A 25,200-nucleotide genomic window follows, 5' to 3' on the forward strand; every position below is an offset into this window, starting at 1 on the left:
ACGGCTCTAAAAGACTAAGAAAATAGAAATTACCTAATAACCTAATCCCTTTGTTAGTTTACCTAATTGTGCCAAATTAGCCCAAAAGATGCAACAAAAATGTAGGTCACATGAACACAAGCAAGCATGATCTCTACAAACAAGGTCGAGCACATATCAAAAGCCCCCAAAGAGCCAAACAAACGCATAAAAAAATGATTGTTAATGGAAGCTTTCAAAAGGGAAAAAAACGACTCTAAAAGACTAAGAAAATAGAAATCACCTTATAACCTAATCCCTCTGTTAGTTTGCATGATTGTGCTAAATTAGCCCAAAAGACGTGACAAAAATGTAGGTCGCATGAACACAAACCAAAAAACACAAGCAAGCATGACCTCTTCAAACAGGGTGGAGCACATATCCAAAGCCCCTAGAGAGCTAAACAAACGCATAAAAAATGATTGTTGTTGGAATCTTTCAAAAGAAAAAAAGGCTCTAAAAGACTAAGAAAATACAGATTACCTAATAACCTAAATGAGCTAAATATGACACAGCCTAATTCTTCTTCCACTTTGTTTAGAGATTTATTGGTTTACCAACTAGCATTGTTTATGATCCTAACTCACATTTTGTGGGGTCATTTCTAGCGATCTTTGTGGAAGCTTTTGGGAGTTTCCCTTAACTTCTTCACTACTTTCCATTCTTAGTCACAAAGTCAAACTGAAGTTCTAAACAAACATACTATTGGAGATTGTAGCTACAAATGAGATATTTATCTCTAGGCATTAATACATTATGGTCACCTTTAGCTGAAAAGGACAATTATGATTCGATTGTAATATTAAATATAATGACGTGTATCATTCAACATGTGTTGAGGCATAAAATATGAAAAGTTGTATTTGTAATTGTTGGTGTAATTAAATATTCACTAATTACACTTACTTAAGCTTACTTAGAATAATGCATTGCATAGTAGTTTGTGATTGACACTTAGGAGTTCACACATCAATTAAACACATGGTGTAGGAGAATTCCACTCTAGGTGGTCATAGTTGTTATCTCATTCCACCTTTAGTGTACTTATCACATTATCATTCTCATCATCGCACATACTTCAGTGCATAATGGAGGATGATCCACCTTTCGTGGACATGTGATTCCACCTTGTGTGGGTGATAGCTTATCTTCTCCTTATCATTGTCTCTTATCGTCTCTCCTATATAAGTAGGCCTATTATGTACATTTCAAATCAATCCATTGGATGTCAATTAAGTCCATTATCAATAATAGCATTCTTGCATCTTCATGCAATTGTCTTGTCATTCTCTTGTGAAAGTTATCTTGGTCTTTCATTTGATCCTGGGGGTGTTGTAGAGTCACCTAAAACTCTTAACAATAATTAAGAGTTACGTTTTGGAAATTGAAGAATCTCTCTTTAGGTTACATATATCGCTTCAAGCGGAAGGCATTGTACACTTGAATTTCATTCTCAATGAAATGATCTTTTGTTGTGTGTGGCTGGGTTTTTCCCTTCATTCTCGAAAGGTTTTCTTAGGATATTTCTATGTGTCTCTTGTATTTTTCCTGGTTATTCATTATAACTATTTATTTGTTTTCTGGGCTAAATCCCAACATGGTATCAGAGCATAGTTGATATCAGCAATGAGTCCAGCTTTGCATGATCTACATATGAGCAGTTGTCTGATGTTTCTGTACATTTTCATGCTCTATTGAAACTCTTCGTATATTCCTTGCTTCTCATATTTTTGGTTGCTTCATATGTAATGCTAAGCTACAGGTCTATGGCCTGTCTGTCTATACTGCTGTTTTATCAAGCTAATGCTAATGCTAATGCTATAGGACTGTGACTTGTTTCTGTATACTGTTGTTTTCTAGGCTTTGTTCTAAGATGGCAAGTCTGGATGAATTTAGTTGATCTCGGGTATAATATCATGCATTTACGGCAAGCTTGGAAGTGATTAGGTGATCATATAAAGACCAAGTTGCCGGTTCGAATTTTGGTTCAAATGCAAGTTCAATATTCGGGTTAGGAATTCGCTCAAAAAAACTTTGGGCTGGGTTTCCGGTTCATTATAGGTTTGTCCGTACAAGATTTTTTTTTTTTTTTAAATACATGTATGTAAAAATATGCTGCAATAAATAAGTTCATACACCACTATGCTAATATAAAGCAATTTAGCAAAATACACCACCATATGAATGTTTCGGTTCCTAAACTTTAAAACACCAATGTCAACAATACTAATCAGTAATCAGTCATAGACTCATACGCGATCAAATATCAATGTATCATAAAAAATCATCAAAAAAAATTCAGACCAAGCCAATAAACAAGGACGAGCTCCTTCCAATGGGGACCAAACCAAGCCAATAGCAAACATACGCATCCAAAATGCCGCTGCCAAAAATCCCATGCTGTCGCTGGCAAACATGGATTGCAATATGGAAAAATCCCAAGCGGCGTCGTTTTAGGTTTTAATATGCAAATCGCTACCTAAAACTAAGTTGACAAGTCAATAAGATGATGTGGCCTCAAAATTTGCCCAAATTCGTTTCACATTCCTCCCAAGCTCCACTATCGGCAACCAAATTAGCTCAAAATTCCTTTGAATTCGACTAGGGTTTGAAACTACGAATTTACAAGGAATTCTGATGGTAACAGGGGAATTTGTAATGATCTCAAACCAACTTTGAATTTGAGCGAATCAAATGTCGAATTTCCTAGTTTTTGAGCGAATATGGTAACTTAGTATAAAGAGTATTCTACGAATCTAAGAACATTTGATGTTCATGGAAATAACATTTTGCTTTCTTGCAAAGTCGAAGAGCATTTGGAGATTGAGAGAAAAGTTTTTTATATCAATTCTAATCTGATTTTCCTCAATATTCTTTTCAGTTTTCTTTGAGTGTGGCTATTGCATTCTGCATGGTCCAAGTTCACTGTCTGCTAGCTAGACCATATGCAGGAGTAGTTATTTCATGTGTCGATGACTCCACTTGGCTATTGAAGACGTCAGTTAATGCAACTCAATTTTGTGCCTCGTATATATGTCGAGGTTCGAGAAAGTATAGTGATTACAAAGCATCTTCTTGCTTTTGTTATCCTTTGCAGTCAATTATCGTTAGGCATCTTTGTTATGACGTTTTTTCTTTAATGTTGGGCCTCCCTCGTTTCAGCTTCCTGCTCCTCTTCATTGTGGTAAGACAACTAGATGAGCAGTTTCTTTCACCAGATTCTATGGAACGAGTATGCTTCAAGGCGGGGAGTGATTCTAGTCAAGCATTCTGATAGTTGGTGTATTGTTTTATAATACTTGTTATTACTAGTGCCGTTGTGGACAATTTTGTGGCATCTTTCAAGATGTCACTACTCATGCTATTTTTGGATTTGTGTTCACATCATCCCATAACCGTAATGCATCAATCTGTGTTCCCTTTGGTTTCCTTATTGACTAATGTGCACGTTTCCTATCTTTGTTGGTAGTGTCAATTTTACAAGTGAACATGGAGAGGAGTGGAGAATCATGTTCTCCTGAACTGGTTTTGTGAAGCTTTTCCCGATTAAGATCTTCAACATGATGTTGTCTTGAACATTCTCAAAAAAACATTAGCGTTGGTTGTGCTATGGAGATCAACGTTACAGGGGGAGATTGGCATTTGGATAAAGCTTTCTTTGTAGCTCATAAAGTCCATCAAGATCGAAAGCATTTTCAGCAAGCAAAGAACCTCAGTAAATTCTTCCAATTTATTCTTGATTTGTATGTCTGAGTGTGTATTGAGTACAGCTTACATTTTTCTTTATACATTCTAAGCTGGGTGCCTGTTCATGTCTTTCGGAGAGTTGTGTTCTTGTGTAATTGCTTAATCTGGAGTTCTGTTATTTCTACCATTTTTGTATCGGGCTCTTGAAAGGAACTGTTTCAGAGTCAACAGAAAGGCCATAAATCTAGCACTAAAATTATAATGTGTATAAAATGGTGCAGATAGAATAACAAGTCGATACTGTATGAGTCACGATTTTTGAGTTTGAAGGCATCGTGTCAGTTTGGGAGCCAACGGTGACTTCCTATTAATATCTTGTGTGTAACAGGAGAGCAGGTTGGAGATTAAACTATGGAAATGATTTCTGCATGGATCAAGAAGAAACCAGATCTCTTTAAAGACTCTGTGTTCGCATCTTACTATAGAGGCATTTCATATTTATTTTGGCCTTTGTTTCACATCAGCATAAAGATAAGTTGTTCTTGATTATACATTCTTGATACATTAATAGAGTATGATATTGTATTGGTATAAATGACTGATTGATCTTTTATCTCTCATCGTTGTAGGATGCAACAAGAAAGGCAATATGTTGCTTTAAGTAAGAGGTAGATGTTGAGCTTTAGAGGGAGATTTTAGCTTCAGAGGGAGGCTTCATAATTAAGAGGGAGTTGCTTATGGAATCCCCTTCATTCTCATATATGCTTGCGGTATTTGACACTTAAAATGAAACTAGGTCTTGTTTTAGTTATGCCTATTTCTATTTTTGTGTGAATAAGATTGTAAGAATCGGTTATGATAACTCTTTCACTCTATGAAGTGAACATCATGTTGAGAGATTTTGTGATGGGAGTTGGATGTCGTGTTGAGAGATTCCATGACAGTTCACATTGAGAGAGTTTTTGATTAAAGGCTTAGTTGTGATTCTTACAACTCTATCATGTTAAGTGATTCCATGATTATGAGTAACTATTACAGGTCTATATTGTTGAGTGATTCCATGATTATTAACAAAAAGTAAATTGTTGTCTTTCAAGATGAAAGCTGGTTGTGTTTCTTGCAGGGTTTTCATGTTGAGTGATTGCATGAATTTTATAGGATCTATGTGATCAGATTTTATCGTTGATATTTTGGTTGCAGCTTTGTTTAACTATTCAGCTAAAGATCTCCCTCTCTTGCTAAGAGAGAGTGTTGGAGATTGTAGCTGCGATAGAGATCTTTATCTCTAAGAGTTAATACTGTTATGGTCACCTTCAGCTGAAAAGGACAATTATGATTAATTGTGATATTGCTATCAGGATTTAACTGTGTAGTTTTTGAGTCAAACTCATTGACCCGTGTTTCATGAGTAGTGATTCACATGAATCCATCTCTCATGAGAATAAATGGAACACTTAGCACCCATTGGATTTAGGTGATGCTCACAGAGATGAAGCACCGGGAGGTCACTCATCCCAGTACTACTCCAACTTGAGCGCGCTTAACTACGGAGTTTCCTCCATGGTTAAACCCATTCTACTTGCAACTTCATTTGCAAAACCTTCACCAAGTGTTGTGCCCTGTGAACCATTCACTAGAAAGCCTCTTAAGCTCATCAAATGATAAGTAGGAGATATTTTCCACAGCAAGACAAATTGTAATATTGCTATAAGGATTTAACTGTGTAGTTTTTGAGTCTAACTAATTGACCCATGTTTCATGAGTAGTGATTCACACAAATCCATCTCTCGTGACAATAAATGGAACACTTAGCACTCATTGGATCTAGGTGATGCTCATAGAGGTGAAGCACTGCGACTTCCCGATAGGTCACCCATCCCAATATTACCCCAGCTTGAGTGCACTTAACTACAAAGTTTCCTCTATGGTTAAACTCACTCTACTTGCAACCCCATTTGCAAAACCTTCACCAAGTGTTGTGCCTTATGCACCATTCATTAGAAAGCCCCTTCAGCTCATCAATTGATAAGTAGGAAATATTTTCCATAGCAAGTCAGATTGTGATATTGCTATCAGGATTTAACTATTTAGTTTTTTAGTCAAACTCATTGACCCATGTTTCATGAGTAGTGATTCACATGAAACCATGTCTCGTGAGAATAAATGGAATACTTAGCACTAATTGGATCTAGGTGATGCTCATAGAGGTGAAGCACTGAGACTTCCCGAAAGTTCACCCATCCCAGTACTACTCCAGCTTGAGCACGCTTGACTACGAAGTTTCCTCCATGGTTAAACCCACTCTCTTGCAACCCCATTTGCAAAACCTTCACCAAGTGTTGTGCCTTATGAACCATTCATTAGAAAGCCCCTTAAGCTCATTAATTGCTAAGTAGGAGATATTTTCCACAGCAAGTCAAACTATGATATTGCTATTAGGATTTAACTGTCTAGTTTTTGAGTCATACTCATTGACCCGTGTTTCATGAGTAGCGATTCACAGAAATCCATCTCTCATGAGAATAAATGGAATGTTTAGTACTCGTTGGATCTAGGTGATGCTCACAGAGATGAAGCACCGGGACTTCCTAGGAGGTCACCCATCCCAGCACTACTCCAGCTTGAGCACACTTAACTACGGAGTTTCCTCCATGGCTAAACCCACTCTACCTAACATACATAGAGCATGTTTACAATGGGACAATTCATCTACAGATCACTCACCTTTTGAGAAATATCTCGGTTTTAAGCATATGAGTTGCCTTTATCTGTGTTGTCTACAACCACCATGCATATTCAAGAAGAGCAAGATAAGGCCTAAGCCTTCATCCAACATTGTAGAATATTCAGTGCTATCTATATATAATTCTTTAGAAAACTCAAGAAAAGGAAAAATAACTTACAGATTTCCATTGTCTCTCTAATACTTTTCAAGTTGGGGGTATAGTTTAGTTGGACAAATATCATTTCTACAAGAAAGTACACAATAAGGTCAAGCTACTTCCCTATGGGCTTTACACTATTCTTCAAAAGCTGTCCGAAAATCCTTTAAAAACTTGATCTTACAGCTTAGCCAGGCATCCACACTGCTGTCAATGTTAACATACAGAGTGAGCTTCTCGTAAGCCATGCAGCAGATGTTGTTCCTGATATTTAGCTTCGAGTCAATTCTAACCAAGTTTTTAATAAAAAGACTCGTCAAAACACGACATGGTTCCACCACTTCCTACCTTATTGCCAATCATGGTCAACTTCCACACTAAGCTCGTTGGATCTCTCACCATCAGCTATCCAAAGTTTTTCCTTCTCTTTTGAGACTAGAGTCCAATATCACTATTGTTTGGAGGAATGATGAAGAATCATTGGGTGTACATAGGTTATATATGTGTCATTAGCATAGAATTATTATGTTATCATTAAGTTAGTTTTTAATCCTATTAAAAAGTCAAAGGTCAGTTTCCTAGTTGTTGGGAGGTTAGTCTTATTCAGATGAAGATCAATTAGTTTTTCATACGAAAAAAAATGTTATTTTTTCCACTTTATTTAGATTTGGATAATATTACACAATCTTTAATTTAGGGATTTCCATGCCTGTGTAATATCATTGAATTATCATTTCATGCAGTAATAAGAATGTCATAGCCTGAATTTGTTCTCTGACTGTTGTGTTTGCTTGGTTTCCATATCAAGTGCTCAATCACTTTGACTGTTACTGAAGGCTTCTAAGACTGAAAAAATCCCAATTGAGGCACATTGAGCTGCAGGTAAGTCATCCCCAAACATGGGAGAACTATGTTCCTTGACATTTCAGGGATGACGACAAGGGGACAACAAGGGATTTCATGGATGTAGTCCAAGGGCCATTTATTGGGCATGGTTATATATGAATTTTTCAATTTTTGTGTGTTTCAAAATATATTATATAGAGAGAAATGTCAATAACTGATAACAACAATATCAATACGTAAATAAATCATGACTAGTATAACTTTGTAGTAAACTTCAACTTAGTATAACAACAGTATAACAGCTTAAAACATAAACCAACTGAGATCCATACCAATAGTATTAAGTTTTAATTAGTGTATTAAAGCATTTTGTTAATCAACTTCAAATTTTTATTTTAAAGTCGCTCAAAGCCTTAAACATCAAAACACAAAAATCTATGAGAGTAAGCCTCATTCTGTAATGTCCCCATTGGTTGCCAGCATCAGCATTTCAGGGATTAGCCTAATATTGGATCCTCGTAGGCTAATGAGGATGGTTAGAGGGTCTTCTGAGGATTGGTTCATCTCCAACATTCAGCAATTTATGGATTTGGCCTTAGTTCGATGTCATTTGGACTCCATTTGCCATACTTACTATGCTTAGTAAGTCATGGGTATTAGAGATGGACCCTTTCTATTTTTAGAAAGTGTATTTGGTCACATGGGGAATTATGAGGAGAGATTCCTATTTCAAACGGTATGGCAATCAGACAAACATTTCAAGAGATACTAAAGTTTAAGTGACTTAAGTGATTTATTTAAATATTTAATGTTATTAATTTAAGTTATAAAGTCACTTAAGTGACTAAAAGATGAAATTGGCTTTTAATCCCACATTGCCTAGTTGTTTGTGTCTTCCCTCATATCAAGATTATAAAAGCGTGGAGCTACATTGGGATTGTCACAACGAATATATGTTATTGTATAAATCCTAACGGTTGCTTAAATGTGACTGGGTATTTCCTAAGGACGAAATCCCTTAAGGAAAAAGTGAGTCTAGACGCAAACCTAGTGCTCACATTGCAGGTTCAGAAATATGAGTTGGGTTAATGTATTGGTTTTCTGATTGTTGAAGTTTCACGGCATGAAGCAGAAGTGGTGAATGAAATACCTAAAGTTACTTGACATATACAGTTCTTGGCAGGCAGATGTGGGTGCTGGGACGATAGACAGAGTTGGCAGACACTTACAGTTGAGAGGTAAATATAACAGTAACTTTGTTTTGCTGTGGCATTGTTTCACATCTAAGAGTGGGAGTAGCCTGGTAGCAGATCTACAGGTGTTAGGGAATACATACAGGTCGGGTGTGCCATAGTCGGAATCACATACAGTTAATATATCTACAGTTCGCAGCCAGTATAAACTCCACGTAGGTAATCAGATTGTTGGGTGATCTCGGCAGTGACCCAACGTAGCTGTGTTATTCTAACTCCAGGATTGCAGGGCACCATCACAAGTATCACCTACAGGCAGGGCAAAAACAGAATCCCATGCGGTTAAGGTTGCAGTAACACCATTCGTTGCTGCAGATAATTTCCTGACGGCACATCATATTCAGCAAGGGCTCTGAAGAATCCACGAGCGTTGTAACTGCAGGTGCCACGCTCCCTTCCTTACATTTAATATAATTTTTGCTATCGAATCTTTCAATCGGAAGGCTGTAAGACTGCTGTATGTTCACATTTTCAATACTGGTGCAATAAGAGTGTGTGTTTTGAGTTAACACTTTCTGAGATATGAATATCTATACCGCTGTATGACAGTTATTTCCATAAACATTTTAATGTCTGAGTTGGTTCCTTATGATACTCCATGCATATATATATCCGACTGCATCTTGGTCTTTATTAAGCTTATTGCATGATTACTTTGCTGTGATTTGATGTACCTAACATATCAGTATTACGAACCTTGTAAACATTAAATCACATATGCTGGTCAGCGATGGTTAGATTGGATTATGATTGTTAAACTCAAATACATTGAGTAATTTAATTAACAGCAGTCTCATGCATGCCAACTGTTTGGTAAAATTCCTTGGTTAGAAAGTCAATTTTTCTTCAGATTCAAGGAGGACTATTACACATTCAGACTATCAATATCCCAAAAATTCAAAACCAACTATGTCACTATCACTCTACTTGAATTGGATCATCCAATGGTAACCCAGCCATTCAAAGTTACACCTCCTCCCCGCCAATCTACCTAACACCTTCAGAATCAACATCCAATGTGCTTCTAGAGTCTATTGACACTCAATAGTCAGTCAATCCTGAAGTCTCAAGGCACTATGAACAGCAACTACTTTTCCAGCTTGTTTTGAGGTAAGCCTATTTCTTTTAAAGAAGTGGATGATATTATAGGTAGACCACTTCCTCAATGCAGTAGAGGAAAAAGTAATCTATAAGATTAAATGAATAGCAAGCTAAATTGCGTATAAGAGAACTTCCTCCTGAAATGTGTCATACTTACAAGGGCCAAAAGCACCAAAATCTTCCTAAGCTGAGAGTGGCATTTCCAAGTACACTGATTCGAATGAGCATTGAACTTATTAACATTTAAAGATATTTACAAATATAAATAAATGGGATGGCATCAATATAATTACGTTTCCTAAAATTGTTATTTATTCCCTTAAATTTTTAAAATAATATTTCATATTGTTGGATGTCAATTTCTATATTAATGATTGTGATCAAGGTTACCCGTTCTTCCCCAAGCAACCCCGGGTCTTGGTCTGGTTTGAACTGACTTCGATTTGGTCCAGTCCTCCATGGGTTAAGCCAGCAGTCTGCTCACAGCTTGTGGGTTCGTCAGGGACAAACACAAGCAAACCTGAGCTGAATTTCATCTATAGATGTGTCCAGCCAGCAAATTTGGATATTTTTTAAAAATCGACTTTTTAAACCTTTTATTGTAAGATATTCATCTGTAATAGTGGTACGAAGATTGTAAAAACAATGGCATAAAGAAACAATCATCGGGTTGTTGGAGATATAGCTTTATGAGATATCCTTCTCCCAATTTGAATTATAAAAAATAATATATTTTTTATTAAAGACATCAAAGGGTCTTTAGTGTTCAATTTGATTGTACAAATATATTAAAAAAAATAATAATGGCTATGCTGACAATTATACTAACAGCACTAAGGGGCATCGAAGGTTCTTTATCTCATATCCAGATGAATGATTTTGTATTAAGCTAACGTGTGAAACATATATCTATGAGGGTATTATTTTATATTAACATCTCAAGACTTTCTGTTGATTTATATTATTATTGATAGCACTTCAAGTTCTGCAATTAATTCCTTTGATTGTGTTCACTTCAATTGCTCGGCATAGCCATTTCGGAAAAATTGCAGGTTTAGAGTCTGAGAATGCATTGTATTCGTTGGTGAAAGATCTCGCTAGGATAATAATTTGATTGTCTCATTCAGAGGCAATATTCGGGCTTCAGATTTCGTGTTTAATCTGGTAAGTTTCTGTGCTTGGTTTTTTATCAAAATAAAGGTTTTTCAGTTTTTCTGAGTGCTCATTATTTTATATTTTGGATTGTGGGTTTTATAGTGTTAAGGGACATTGTTAAATCGCTTTTCTCCATTAGCTTAATACGTGGTGGTACAATTAAAACATACATGGGAAATGTGTAACTTGGTTGATTAGGGAAACTAAAACTGCATTCATTATGGATAATTTTTGAATGGTCTCCATGGATGAGTGATGAGAAAAATTAACAGGAAATTTTTAAGGAGAAGTGCAGGATTATTTTTCAGTCAGATTGGAAGCGACAATGGCAACAGGCCAAACCCTTGCATGATCCTGGGCATTGAATTTAGAGGCTCCTTCCTAGTATGTATGACTGCTGCTAAAAAGAAGTCTCATCTGTTTTATGCTTTGTTACCTTGGCTTTGCTGCTGCTCAAAAAAAGGGTTGTAATTAGATCTGCAAAGAGGGAAAGCTTGTAATAAGGATCTGAATGTTGTTCTGAAGTCAATAATTGTTTAGAATTAATCCAGGCACTCATTGCTGCTTTCTGGGTTATTTTGGCAACCTTGTTTAACTGCAAATGTACAGAGAGCAACAACAACGGTAGTAGAGGAGAGTTCTGCTGCTGCTATGTTTAAAGGAAGTTTCAATTGTTCTATGCTTCATATCCTCACTTTTTTGCTGCTCAATAGAATATTTGTAATCAGATCTGCAAGAGGAAAAGCTTGTATTAAGCGGAGCATCGATATCAGAAGATTTTAAATATTTGTCTTGTAATAGTTTCAGCAATACTTGGGAATGTCTACAGACCATGTACCCGAGAGATAAGATTCTTATTTGTTTAATTGAATGTATTTGTGAAAGGTTTGGAATCGAATACATCGGACATATGAAGGATTTATTGTCATGAATTTTGTGTTGAGCTGTTTCAAATTTCTTCAGAGCAGAAGCCAATGGTCTGTGAAGAGGAGTTACTGTCAAGTGTAGTGGTTTATATTTCTTGAAACATTTCACTCATGCTGTTTGGTAAGTCTTCTCTGATTTATAGCCTAAACAGATTATGGTCTGTTTAGCTAGGGCCCGATACTTGTTTCTTGCAGGTATAAATATTTCAATATCAAGCTTATTTTATACGGTTAATATTATTTAATATTTGCTGTGAATACCATCGAAGTTTTGCTGCAGATAGAAAGATTATTATTTGGATAATAAAGTGAAACATTGCTAATGTTTTGGTATGAGGAAATGAAGTATTTATAGGTGGCCTCTTGTGTGATGACAATGCTGAAGTGAAAAATATATGGCAAACATATTCGAATAGACTATGGTATGATTAGATATTTCATGAACAATAATGGGCCAAGTATTTGAAGAGCGCTGGTACTTGCGCATGGTTTGATACATGCTTCCAGGTCATCAAACTTGCTGCTGAGAGTGCATATAGTTAATTGGAATCTCCATGAAGGCATTTGCTGAGTATATGGACTTGCTGTGAAAAGTATTCTGTTGTGCATGTATTAGAAGTCGCTAAAGTTGATGATTCTTTACTGATGTGACAAGTATGGTGACTAGGCAGGGATCAGGGGGGAGTGTAACACCTCTGAATGTTGTTTTAGTTTGGGGTCTGCCATGGTTTCCTGGTGTAGCAGGAGACCGACCTCTGTGGTACAAAGCACTGCAGAGGCTGAATATCTTGCAGCATGTGTAGCGGCTTGAGAACCAGTGTGGCTTTGAAAGCTCCTTGAGGATTGTCTGGTCAAACATTGGAGCCAGCTTTGATTTACTATGAAATTTGCACATTACCGAGACAAGCTTAGTGATTTGAAAATGTCGCCCTTGCTATCAGGGAGTCGATATTAAGAGGAAGTTTCAGTATTGTGAAATTTGCACATTTCCGAGGCAAGCTTAGTGATTCAGAAAATGTTGCCCTTGCTATGAGGGAAACGATGTTAAGAGGGAGTTTCAGCATCAGTGATCCTTTCTATGTGCTAAAATGCATATTTCTCTGAGACAGAAATGTGAGGTGAAAGCCCTTGTAGGATGTTGTTTCTTAATGCATATTTCCCTGAAATGGAGAAATATGAGGTGAACGCCCTTGAGAGATGTTGTTTTTTAATGCATATGTATTCATCTCAGAGACGTTCTTTAATGCATATATCTCCATCTCTGAGATGGACAAATATAAGGTGAAAGCTCTTGAAAGATATTGATTTTTCCACACATGGGAGTAGCCATAGTGGATAGCATATTTAGAGATTCCATGATGACATCACGTTGAGTGATTCTGTGATGGGCACTGGCATATATGCTTCTTTCCATACATGGGAGTAGCCATGGTGGCAAAATGTTGAGAGATTTCATGACATCATGTTGAGTGACTTCAAAATGTGAGCTTGTGTATATGTTTCTTTCCACACATGGGTGTAGCCATGGTCGATGTCATGTTGAGTGATTCCATGACGTTATCATGTTGAGAGATTTTGTGATAAAATATTTTTCACAAATTGGTGTAGTCATTGTGCGTGTCATGTTGAGAGATTCCATGAGATGGATATTTGGAAAGATGCCTCCCTCGCTAAGAGAGCGTGTTGGAGATATAGCTTTGGAAGATATCTTTCTCCCAAATTTGAAATATATAAATAATCTATTTTTTATTAAAGACATCAAAGGGTCTTCAATTTGAAGAGACAACACATTGAAGGGTCAAGGGTCAAGATAATGAGGGTCAAGACATTGAAGGGTCTTCACTTAGTAACAGATATATAATGAAGTGGCACGGCAATATTATATATTCTTCAACAAGGAATTTACTATATAGATTGATATTCTTTACTGAGTGATTGTATCAAATGGATATTTCATTTATTATCTACAAATCATTGGAGTGATGATCATTGCTTCAATCTTGACCTATTTTGGGCATTGTAAAGAAATCTTATGCTATTTCATTAATATATAGGTGATATATTTGTGTTTGGGTTTTTCTCCCTCGAGTTGGAGGGTTTTCCCAAGATACTTTACCATGTCTTTTGTTCAGTTATGTTGCTTACTGTTTATTTTCATTTCTGGTATGAACCTCAGGTTGCTATGGTAGTAAAAAATGGAAGGTCTAGTATGAATCGCAAACCTGTACATATTCAATTCTCAATCTCTATTGTTATCAAATATTAACCAATGCATGAATCATGTTTATCATTGTTAAGAACAGTGGATTGTGTCTACAAGAGTATCAAATGACTGCTTGAAGCACTCTATCATTTGTGTAGGGATATTGATTTGTAGATAATAGGGAACAAGGGTTAGAATCATGTCGAAACCCTAGGCCAGTTCATTACTTCAAGGATACCTTAAGACTTATCCACATTCTTGACACATTTCAAGGTCCTATAACCTCAAAACGAAGAAGCCCTAATGTGCATAAATACCTTGTGATACAACATCAAACGATGACAACATAAAGGGACGCCATCACATAGTGTCCTATGAATATATCATATGTATCACAATGTTCCATGAAAAGCCATGGATATGATAGTCATCATGTTGTTGTCTATGAAATGTCATAGTTTATTGAGACTACAGTCTACAGAACTCATAATCACAAATGATTGTCATGTGAAGTAAACCAAGAAGATAGTCATCTAATATTTTTGATGACCTACATAATCAATGATGGTGATTGTTGACACTTGACATTATTAGTTTTTAAGTTTAATATATATCATAACATTCAAGTTTGACTAATAATATGGCAACATAATTTAAGCTTAATTTTTGTTGTAAATATGTATATATTTCTGATATTAAATACCTTTTTAAATAAGACCGAATGCATAGACCAAAAAATTGAAACTGAACCTGAACTTCAGTTTGGAAAATTATTATATAATCTTAAAGGAATTTAGAAAATGCCTCATACTAAAAGGAGGACCAAGGATTTCAAAAAAGTAACTATCTTTATTATGGCTTCCAAAATGTATTATTTGAGAGGCAGAGGCATCCCCAGCCTAAAATCCCATGTCCTCGTAACGAAAACTTTTCCAAGATTAGGGACGGCCAAGGGACATCCCCACCCCCTCCTTGTTTTTTGGAAATTCATAGGAAACATCGCAACAGCCAGGAGACTTCAAGAATGTTTTTGGAGGACAGTCAAGGAAACCTCAAGGATGCCATGGGTGTCCCAAAGATAGATGGGCATCCCCAACAGGATAGGAATCATCAACACTTTAAAAAACACATTATACTTTTATAAAACTCTTCCTCTCTTAATTTTATTTTCATAAAAAATCTCCAAAAATATTATTTTAAAAAAATCAAAACAAAAAAGGTTCTGGAAATAAGAAATCTAACTCAAAAGAGGCTCTAATTTTCTTAAAACATTTGCCAAAATTTATAAAATCTCATTGACATGCTCTGATACCATGAAATTTTAATTATTTTTCCTCGCGTCTTTTCCAAACACGATTTACAGAAAAATGATCTCCCAAAAAGTTTGCTTTGATACCATGAAATCATCACAAAACATCCAACCTGATGTTGGGTAATAGAATTGTCCTCCCTATAGACAAAGACACACACTAAGAATAGCTGCCACAATTTTGAGAAAAAATCGGCAAAACCTCCAAACTTTGCAAATGAGAAAAATGCCCCAAAACTTATTGCAAGATATCATGATTTAAAGTTTTTACAAAGCATCATTTGTTTTTTGGGGAAAACGTGGAAAAAACCCTAAACAAGGAATCCTTGACATAAAATCCCAAGCAAACTTTGCAAATTACAAAAACTAGAAACAATTTTGAGGAGAAAAATCGACTAAAATCAAACACGATTTTGGAGGTGAAAAATCAATCAATACCAAACAAACCCATATCAAAAAATACTAAATAGATAATTTTAGAGGAAAAGATATTAAAACCCAACAAATAATTTTTGAGGAAAAAATTATTGAAACCCTCCCATAAGGGAGTAATACCCAGACAAGTTCCCGCTCTGATACCATGAAACTTCAAATATCAAAATGATAATTGTATTAACAATGCAAATCATTAATAGAATTTACAAATGCTATAAAAAGGTTAATCAAAAAGCAAAGTTATCTAAGTAAAGACAACATCTAAAAACAAAATTGAATAAGCAATCTACAAAGAAAGCCTAATGACCATTATTGATCTTTCGGGATCACTGCAAATGTAATATAACACTACCTGAGGTATTGGTATGTGTTTTTCAAATGCATCGATCTCTTTGAATTTGTAGAAGGAATAGACTGAGAAGAGACATATCCCGTGAAGGAACATGTCTATTCGTTAATATAATTAATATAATGGCAAAATTATATATATATATATATATATAATTTTAATTATATCAATTTCTCTTTGATCTCACAAGTTTATCCTACTAAAGCTACAAAAACATCAACACTCCCTCTTAGCTGAGGAGGAAAAACATTGGACACGTATTACACCATTGGTGGTATTAGGTATGGCAAATTTTAAAGATATCTTTGATCAGAAGATATCCAATATTTTGATATCACATTTGATATTGTGAGTATTGGTCTTCCAGAATATCAACACATGATATTCACCAAGTACTCAAATAAGGTTTGATATCACATCTGATATCATAAGTATTGGTTTCCTAGAGTATCTATAGTATTCACCAAATATCCAAATTAGGTTTGATATCACATCTAATATCATGAGTTTTGGTCTCCCAGAATATCAATTATATTCACCAAATGCTCTTCGAGTAATGGCCTTCCAGAATGTTGAGATGCAAGATTCACCAAGTACTATGAGTAATGGCCTCTAGAACATCAAGTCACATGATATTCACCAAGTACTCTGTGTAATGGCCTCCCAAAACATCAATTTGCATAACATTCATGTTAGAAGTTGTAATCTTTCCTTGGTGTGTTTATAAACCAAGGTTAGATCTCCTTTCTTTATTGTTATAATATATTAGGATATAAGCCAAGGTATCCTAATATATTTCTTTTTTGTCCTTTTTCCACTACATCTTATTTTGTCCTCTAGTGGAATATGTGAGGACAAATATTTATTGTAATTTGCATTTTAGATTATTCCTCCTTAAGAGGAATCTCACACTTGGCCTCACACACTTCTGAATGGTGGCATTCATAGACATGGGAGTTACATTCTAACTCCTCTCTCTCATCTCTATTTAAGAGATGACCCTCCTCTCTCATTTCTAATGAGGTTTCTTCTTCTTCTCAATTATTGTATGAGCAATTGCTCTCTCTCTCTCTCTCTCTCTCTCTCTCTCTCTCTCTCTCTCTCTCTCTCCTTAGGCTTTTCATGCCTCATTCATAATGTCACAAGGGGTTTTCTTTGCTTTCCCCTTTCCAAATATCTTGTCTCATGGTGTTGGATCTTAAAGCTTTCTCTCTCCTATCTTATGGTAATATCTTTTCATGCATTAACTCTCTTAGATTCTTTCTTGGTATTGCTTATTTACATATTTCTTTTTCCATTTCTAACATGGTATCAGAGCAGTTTAATCTTTGTTTTTGAGTGTTTGCATGAAGGTACGATTTGAAGGAGACTTTTGAGAGAGATTTCACTAATTTCTTTTTTAATCTTCTTAAGTTGGAAGAAATTGAATATTTTTTTTGGGTTTGGCTGGTTTACCGCCAAACCCGAATAACTTCTGTTTGCTCTAATTTGTGTAAGTTTTGATATATTGTTGATAAAAAAATAATAATTTGTTCTTCTTTTAACAAGTAGTATTTATAATTCTTATTTTAATACAATTTTTTTTATATAGTGTGCAATTTTTCTTTTTCAATATTTAAAATTAAAATTTATTATTTCCCTAATATTTTTTGTAGGGAAGACTTCATAATTCTAAGTTTGATTATTATTTTTTAATTGGACTTTCACTCTTTCTCTATTTGGTTAAATCTATCTCATATATTTTTATTTTTAAAGTAATTAATTAATTTAAAATCTTCTCTTATCTACAACTTTTTCTTTAAATCTTTAAATATTATATTTTTAGAAATAGCCTGCATTTCTATTCTTTTCTATGAACTTTTTTAGACATTTCCTTTTTCGAGGCTGAGTAAAGTGCAACTGCCGAATTTTTGAGGTTGGGTGACAACTTTGGCCGCACCACCGAAGTTGCAAGATCCGGCCTTTCAGCTATTCTTCTGGCATAATCAAGCCCACTCTGAAGCTTCTCATTGCCTGCTTTGCCATTAGCATCGCACCAAGTCTGAGATCCAGTGCTGCCGTTGTCGCCATAGCGAGGTTTTGTGGTAGGGTGACTTGAACTCGGGACCTCCCTTATGTGAGATCTTGCATGAGCTTTTTTGTGAGCATCTCTCCCATGGATCTTTGCGAACTATGTGGAAGTCGCCTATTAGTAAGCAAGTCGCAATTGATGGATCGTCTTATGCCGCTGCAGTTTCTACCCCTTATATACTTCAGTACCATACTTCTCTATGCTGTACTAAGAGGAAAATATAGTTTTCCAGCAAACGGGCGTCAGTTAAACGAGGGAGGACGGATCCCTGGATTTCGGAGTTCTGATCTGGTGATTGAAGAATTTGAGGTTGGGCTTCTACCGTAATTCGATGGCGACCATCAATCTAAGAAAGGCCAACACAAGGCTACCGCCAGAAGTGAACAGGGTTTTGTACATGAGGAATTTTCCCTTCAACATATCCTCTGAGGAGATGTATGATATCTTTGGCAAATATGGGGCGATTCGTCAAATTCGCATAGGCACTAACAAGGACATTAGGGGCACCGCCTTTGTTGTTTACGAAGATATCTATGATGCTAAGAATGCCGTCGATCACCTCTCTGGTTTTCATGCGGCCAACAAGTATCTCATTGTCTTGTGTTACCAGCAAGCCAAGATGAACAAGAAGAAGTCGACCCAAAAATGGCATATGTGTCCCTAGGGTTTTGCTCCACCAAAATTTCTGAATTCCCTGCCAGAGATTTCTCCACAGCTGCTTTAATTTTAGTCGCCTTTGTCTGTTCCAAAACATTATCTTTGTAACATTTCGAGCACATATTCATGGTGGCCTATGCAGGTCATATACCTGTCATTTCGAGCTCATATTCTTTGAATCTTCCTGTCATAGCTTTTCTTTTTGCTTGCGGCTTCCATTTGATAGGTGTCATGCTCTCCCCACCCACTCTTCATCCGAGTTATTTCTTTTGTTTCTTATTTCATTGCATTAAATTATCTGAACATGCATTGGATTATTTACATGCATAATTATTATTCCTCCTTTTCTCTGATTTTCTCATTATATTCTTTCTATTTTTAGTTGTTAACACTTGTTATGGAGGATTGAATGATTTATATAACGCCTCTAATCTATTTGTTGTTTTACTCCAGCTCATACTCTATTATGAGTTTGTACCATTTTTTTAGTCGTTCTTTGCATTTTCTGTCACTTCTTTCAAAAATCAAATCATTACAAATCAATTTCTGCATTCCCTTTTCTGGAAAGATGCTTGACAAGAGCTTGTTATTGATTTTTTCCCTTTACTGTAGATGACTCCTTGTGGATTTTTCAAATCTTTTGCAATTTTCTGTCGGCATTATTTGGAAGGATTCGAATTTCTGCAATGTACTTGCAATTACTCCAAATTGTATAAGTAAGAAAAATGCTTCTTTTATACTTGCTGGACATTCCATGTTATTCTTCATTTGGAGGCTTTGACGTGAGCTGTGATTCTGGACACATTTTCTGTTTGATTTTAGCCCACCCTTGAAGGTTTTACTCGACCTTCTTGCTTTTTCTGATATGGAGTTGGCTTCACGGGCTGGAGGTCGTCTGAAAAATGTTTTCATTTGCAAAAGTTTTTAAACATATAACTTTACTCCTGCTATTCATAAAATCTTCCCCCCTTTGCTTGATACTGTGACATTTCTCTGCCTTTTTTGCTTCTAAGAGTCACGATTCCTCATTCTGGGGTTTGCATATTGTAATATGACATGACTTTAGCTAGGAATCTTACTGCCGTGGCTGCACATCTTCTGGGTATCTGTGTTATACATCTCTGAACTTTCATTCCAGCTGTGACTGTCACTTACGACTGTTGGAGTTCTTTACAATTTCTGAGTTTTTTTTTGGATATTAAAGCCGCCATTACTAATCTTTGCTGTAAATATGATGCAGGTCCTTTTCTAAATAATGAATAGTCAATGGACTGCTTGTTACTATTCTAACAGTAAACAATCTGTACATTGATTAGAATAAATCAGTTATTTGATGATGAAATTTTATTTGCATATACAACCTATAATCAACCTTCATAGCGAGAATAAACTTCTCTATTTTAAGGCCTTTAGTGCATATTGTTTCATATATTCTAAACAACCATATTCTTAGTTTATGTTGGAAAAAATTGCATTAGCTATGTAGTAACTCCTACAATTTTCTAGTCTCGAAAAAAATATGCTCTGCAGGGTTAGGCAATGGTAATTTGTAGCGCTCTTGAATGTGTCAATTCATATTGTGTTTTTCTGAAGTGTTTAATTCTAAATAGTTGGCAAACTAGTGAAGGCGAATCGAATGTGGTTGTGCACAAAGTAATATTTTCGCAGATTATATTGACAACCTTACCAATATGACAACAGTTTGCCATCAGTTGTTGCTAAGTATGCTTTCAGCAAGAATTAGACTCTTCTTTTCAACTTTGGACTCAGTGTTCAAATAGAGACCTACTAAAGTTTTTGATCTTATTTGACAAGTCCACGTCCTTAAAATCTTATAATGCAATTTAATAAATTTGAATTTGGAGAGAAAATGATAGAAATTTTATCATTTCTTTTGTGAATATAGGTATTTATATTATTTTTCATTTTAATTTTTGATCAAGCATCAAGGTAAGTACCTCAAGTCTATTTCTTTTAAACACACATTTATGTTCCATCAATAATTTGGCTTCCATGTGAGCTAGATATGACCTTGTTTCATTGTAGGATTTCATATTTTAAGTATATTTATTCAAGTATATATGGGGACCCACATATATACCCAGATAAATATACAAGCTATTGTGATTTTATTAATTTAGAATGTCTTTTTTTCTTCTCTAAAATACATATGCTCAAGACTCCACTGCATAAAATCTCTTAAGTACTCATGCTTACCCTTAATGGAGTTTTCTACCTGATATCTAATAATTTATGCTAATTGCTCTTCCAAATTCTTCTTATTCATCTCAAATTATTCAGGTTTATGAGTTATCTTACACTATTGCCTTCATTATTTAATGATTTGACTTAATTGATCTATCTGCACATGGTTGCAATTTTATGCTTTTATAGCATCTCTTTATGCTCATAGTAGCATTTCATGGTTTAATACCATTCTTTTATTATATATATATATATATATATATATATATATTTTTTTTTTTTTTTTTTTTTTGTAAGTTGCATCGGGAGCCCCAATTTATCAAGGTTAACTATGGTGGACCCGACAGTTTTTAACTGACTCATAGTTGCCTTATCTAGCCGTGGAGTATCCCTCCAACCTATAATTGGTGTGCACTTACTTCAATGGAGTTTCCCTCCATTTGTCCTCAATGCGAGGATGATATTTTTATGGGGATTTCCCATTCCAATCCCTTTGTCTCCTTGGTGTATGCTCCTAGTTTTGATTTATTCATGGTATGACTTCCTACACCTTGCTAATTTTTTAGTCTATAGGTGATGAGGCTACCATATCTTGGAGCACTCCAATATTCGAGACTCTATTTGAGAAAGTTGTTTTGACCCACGATCTATTGGTTCCACTTTGAAAGATTGATATTTATATGGAGTTTCCCTCCATTTGATTCTATATGCTCTACTTTGAAAGGTTGATATTTATGGAGTTTCCCTCCATGTTGTTCCATTTTGTTCCTCAATGAAGAGGATACTATTATTGGAGTTTTCCCTCCAAATTCAGATGATTTGATCCAATTTGAAGGCAATATGTTGTTAAACCCTCATAATCCATTCGTTTAAGTACCCTAACAAAAATCATGATAATACTAATTTGATCAGCATGTCTCTTTTTTAACTTTATTTTCATATTAATGTGATAATGGTTTGCATACTTTATTGCTTAGATCATGAGTCATGCATGTTATGGAGGGACGCCCCCATTTACTTGCAGTGAGATGATTCATTAAGTGGACTATCTATATCCACATGATTGATGCAATGTTGATGCAAGTATCATTAGTTGGCCTTGTCTGTGGTCATTAGTACATTAGTATAATATACTTTTCATGAGAACATTGATCAAACTTTTTTGTACTTATTGATAATTTTTGAGCATATACTTCATTTTTGATATCAGGTTATCTCCATTGCTTTGTGGTAACATGTTTTATTTTCCTCATTGTTTCTCTATGAGAGTTTTATTATCCTTATTTAAAGGATTTCTAATTTGCATATAAGATGAAATACTTCTTGTGGATAGTTGTCTTGTTTCTTGTGTCTATGTTTTTCAAGTAATCCATCCAGGCACATACAAGATTTGGTGTACTTTAACGACCTATCCACTTAGCTATATGAAGATCTTCCTACACTCACAAGAGACCTTTCACATAATTGAAGACATTGTCAAAGCTCAAGTTGCTTCTATTTAGCATATCATTGTAAAATTTGGGTTTAATACCCTTGATGTAATTTCCCCAAGTAAAGATTAAAGGGGGGTGTTAGAAGTTGTAATCTTTCCTTGGTGTGTTTATAAACCAAGGTTAGATCTCCTTTCTTTATTGTTATAATTTATTAGGATATAAGCCAAGGTATCCTAATATATTTCTTTTTTGTCCTTTTTCCACTACATCTTATTTTGTCCTCTAGTGGAATATGAGGACAAATATTTATTGTAATTTGCATTTTAGAGTATTCCTCCTTAAGAGGAATCTCACACTTGGCTTCACACACTTATGAATGGTGGCATTCATAGACATGGGAGTTACATTCTAACTCCTCTCTCTCATCTCTATTTAAGAGATGACCCTCCTCTCTCATTTCTAATGAGGTTTCATCCTCTTCTCAATTATTGTATGAGCGATTGCTCTCTCTCTCTCTCTCTCTCTCTCTCTCTCTCTCCTTAGGCTTTTCATGCCTCATTCATAATGTCACAAGGGGTTTTCTTTGCTTTCCCCTTTCCAAATATCTTGTCTCATGGTGTTGGATCTTAAAGCTTTCTCTCTCCTATCTTATGGTAATATCTTTTCATGCATTAACTCTCTTAGATTCTTTCCTGGTATTGCTTATTTACATATTTCTTTTTCCATTTCTAACATCAAGTCACATGATATTCACCAAGTACTCTGTGTAATGGCCTCCCAGAACATCAATTTGCATAACATTCACCATGATGTTTATAAGGTATATGCACATGCATTCTCATAACACATACCATGCAAAGTATAATCTATTATGATCTGCATAGACATCATAAGATATCCATCATAATAGAAAATTAAGTTTTGTAAGATCGTCACCTTTCAATAACTTCTGCAAATACGAGTAATGATCATTTGGAAGCCATCACCTCCTCATGACATACACAGGGGGTAGGCCCTTAAATCATGGAGTCACACACATGATACTATTAAGTTTACATGATGTCAAAACTCCTCCTGATTCTGATATGATCAAGATCTTCAAAAATCAATTGAAGCATATCCTCTATCTGCTCCTTCAAACAGATGCGTCAAACTCCCTCTGAGCATCAATCTTTTGAGCTTCTTATCTAATGTTGCCTTAGGTGAAGTCTCAAACTCCCTCTTTTGTTTGCAAGAACATTCTCCGAGAAAAAAGATCAAGGCAAATAGCTCTTATAGTACGTATTGAAAATATAAATTAGAGAGAGACCCATAAAATACTCAATATAATGAATACTTATTTGTACAACCATGTTACAAGTTGCTTGAATGAAGGTCCATATACATCACATTAGAACTCTTTAGATTGTATGAGAGACATATGTTCTTTTGAATCATCTCCTCACTAGGGATGGTTCAAATTTGGAACTCTAATTTACATCTTCCCTCTTTCTCGGTGGTCAAAATCAGATATCTACATGTCTCTAATATTATTATTTGAATTTAATTGATGACCATGTGACACTGATTGATGTCTTTTGCAGATGTGGCTTGCATTTTTCTCTATGTTTGTTATACATGCCCATTGGCACGTGAGACCAAAGCATAGTATACAAAATAATCTTGTGTGGCCATCGCAAATTATATGAAAAACTCCTAACTCACATATCTTGAGAAGTTCGTATTATTTTTTATCCCGTCAATACGAGGCATGGTTGGCATTTCCATTTACATGGTATGTCCATCTTCTTAATTGGGGACCCACAATGTCTATAGAGGATCAATCACTTCTTGCATGACTCCATATCAATATCTACACAGATGTTCCTTATGTCCCCTCCATGGATAATTGTAATTGGCATTTAAGGATATTTAACTCTTCCCTCCATTCGACTGATTTTCCTCTGCCACAGTGGCAGCATGTTGCAAGGATGACGTTTCCTATCTTAAGTGGGTCAAAACCTTCTCCGTCCAAACTGTTATGTTCCATGAAATGAATCAACAAGCACAATTCTTGTTTTAACAAGTTTGTTTCAATATATTTTCCCATTGTCCAATTTGCTTATTTATCCCGCATTGCATTTAATGGTCCCTGTAATTTAATTTTATCTTTTGCTGTGACTTATTGCTCATTGCATCCATTTTTTATTTTTTTTATTCACACTTCCTTTCTTTGACTGAAACTATCCTTGATTCCCAGCCAGTAGGTACAATTATTATCACGCAGAGTGGGTCATCCACTTCATATTAAAAACGATGTAATAGATCTTTTAACACCTGCTTGGATGTATCCACGTGTAGATACTCTGCAGGGCAAGTTAGATTTTGTTCATCATTATATTGGTCACCCTTTTAACTATTTTTCTTATATTCTTTTTGCTCCGTTAAATGCTGCATATAATAATATTTATGGTCAAAGTCATTTCTGAATAGAATAAACTCTAGCCATTTTTATCTCTGCCAAAGCCTGATACAAGGCTATCGAAATCATATCTCTTCATAAGAGTTTCAAAGCAAATATTTCTGAGTACTTCCGTTCCATAGTGGGATGATTGATAATGATCATTGACTATTGCAAGAAAGTCTGAATTCTCCTCCTCTATTCTGCTCACCTCTGATTGTAAACTTTGT

General features: G+C 35.3%; 1 protein-coding gene across 1 annotated transcript in view; it reads right to left on the reverse strand.

Moving 5' to 3' along the window:
- The window catches only part of LOC149559615 (cell division cycle 5-like protein), a 53,897-nt gene that overhangs the window by 14,010 nt on the left and 14,687 nt on the right, over positions 1-25,200 (reverse strand). The window lies entirely within an intron of this gene.

The sequence above is a fragment of the Cupressus sempervirens genome, chromosome 5, assembly GCF_028749045.1.
Source record: "Cupressus sempervirens isolate cs-2001-9-10 chromosome 5, ASM2874904v1, whole genome shotgun sequence".
NCBI lineage: Eukaryota > Viridiplantae > Streptophyta > Pinopsida > Cupressales > Cupressaceae > Cupressus > Cupressus sempervirens.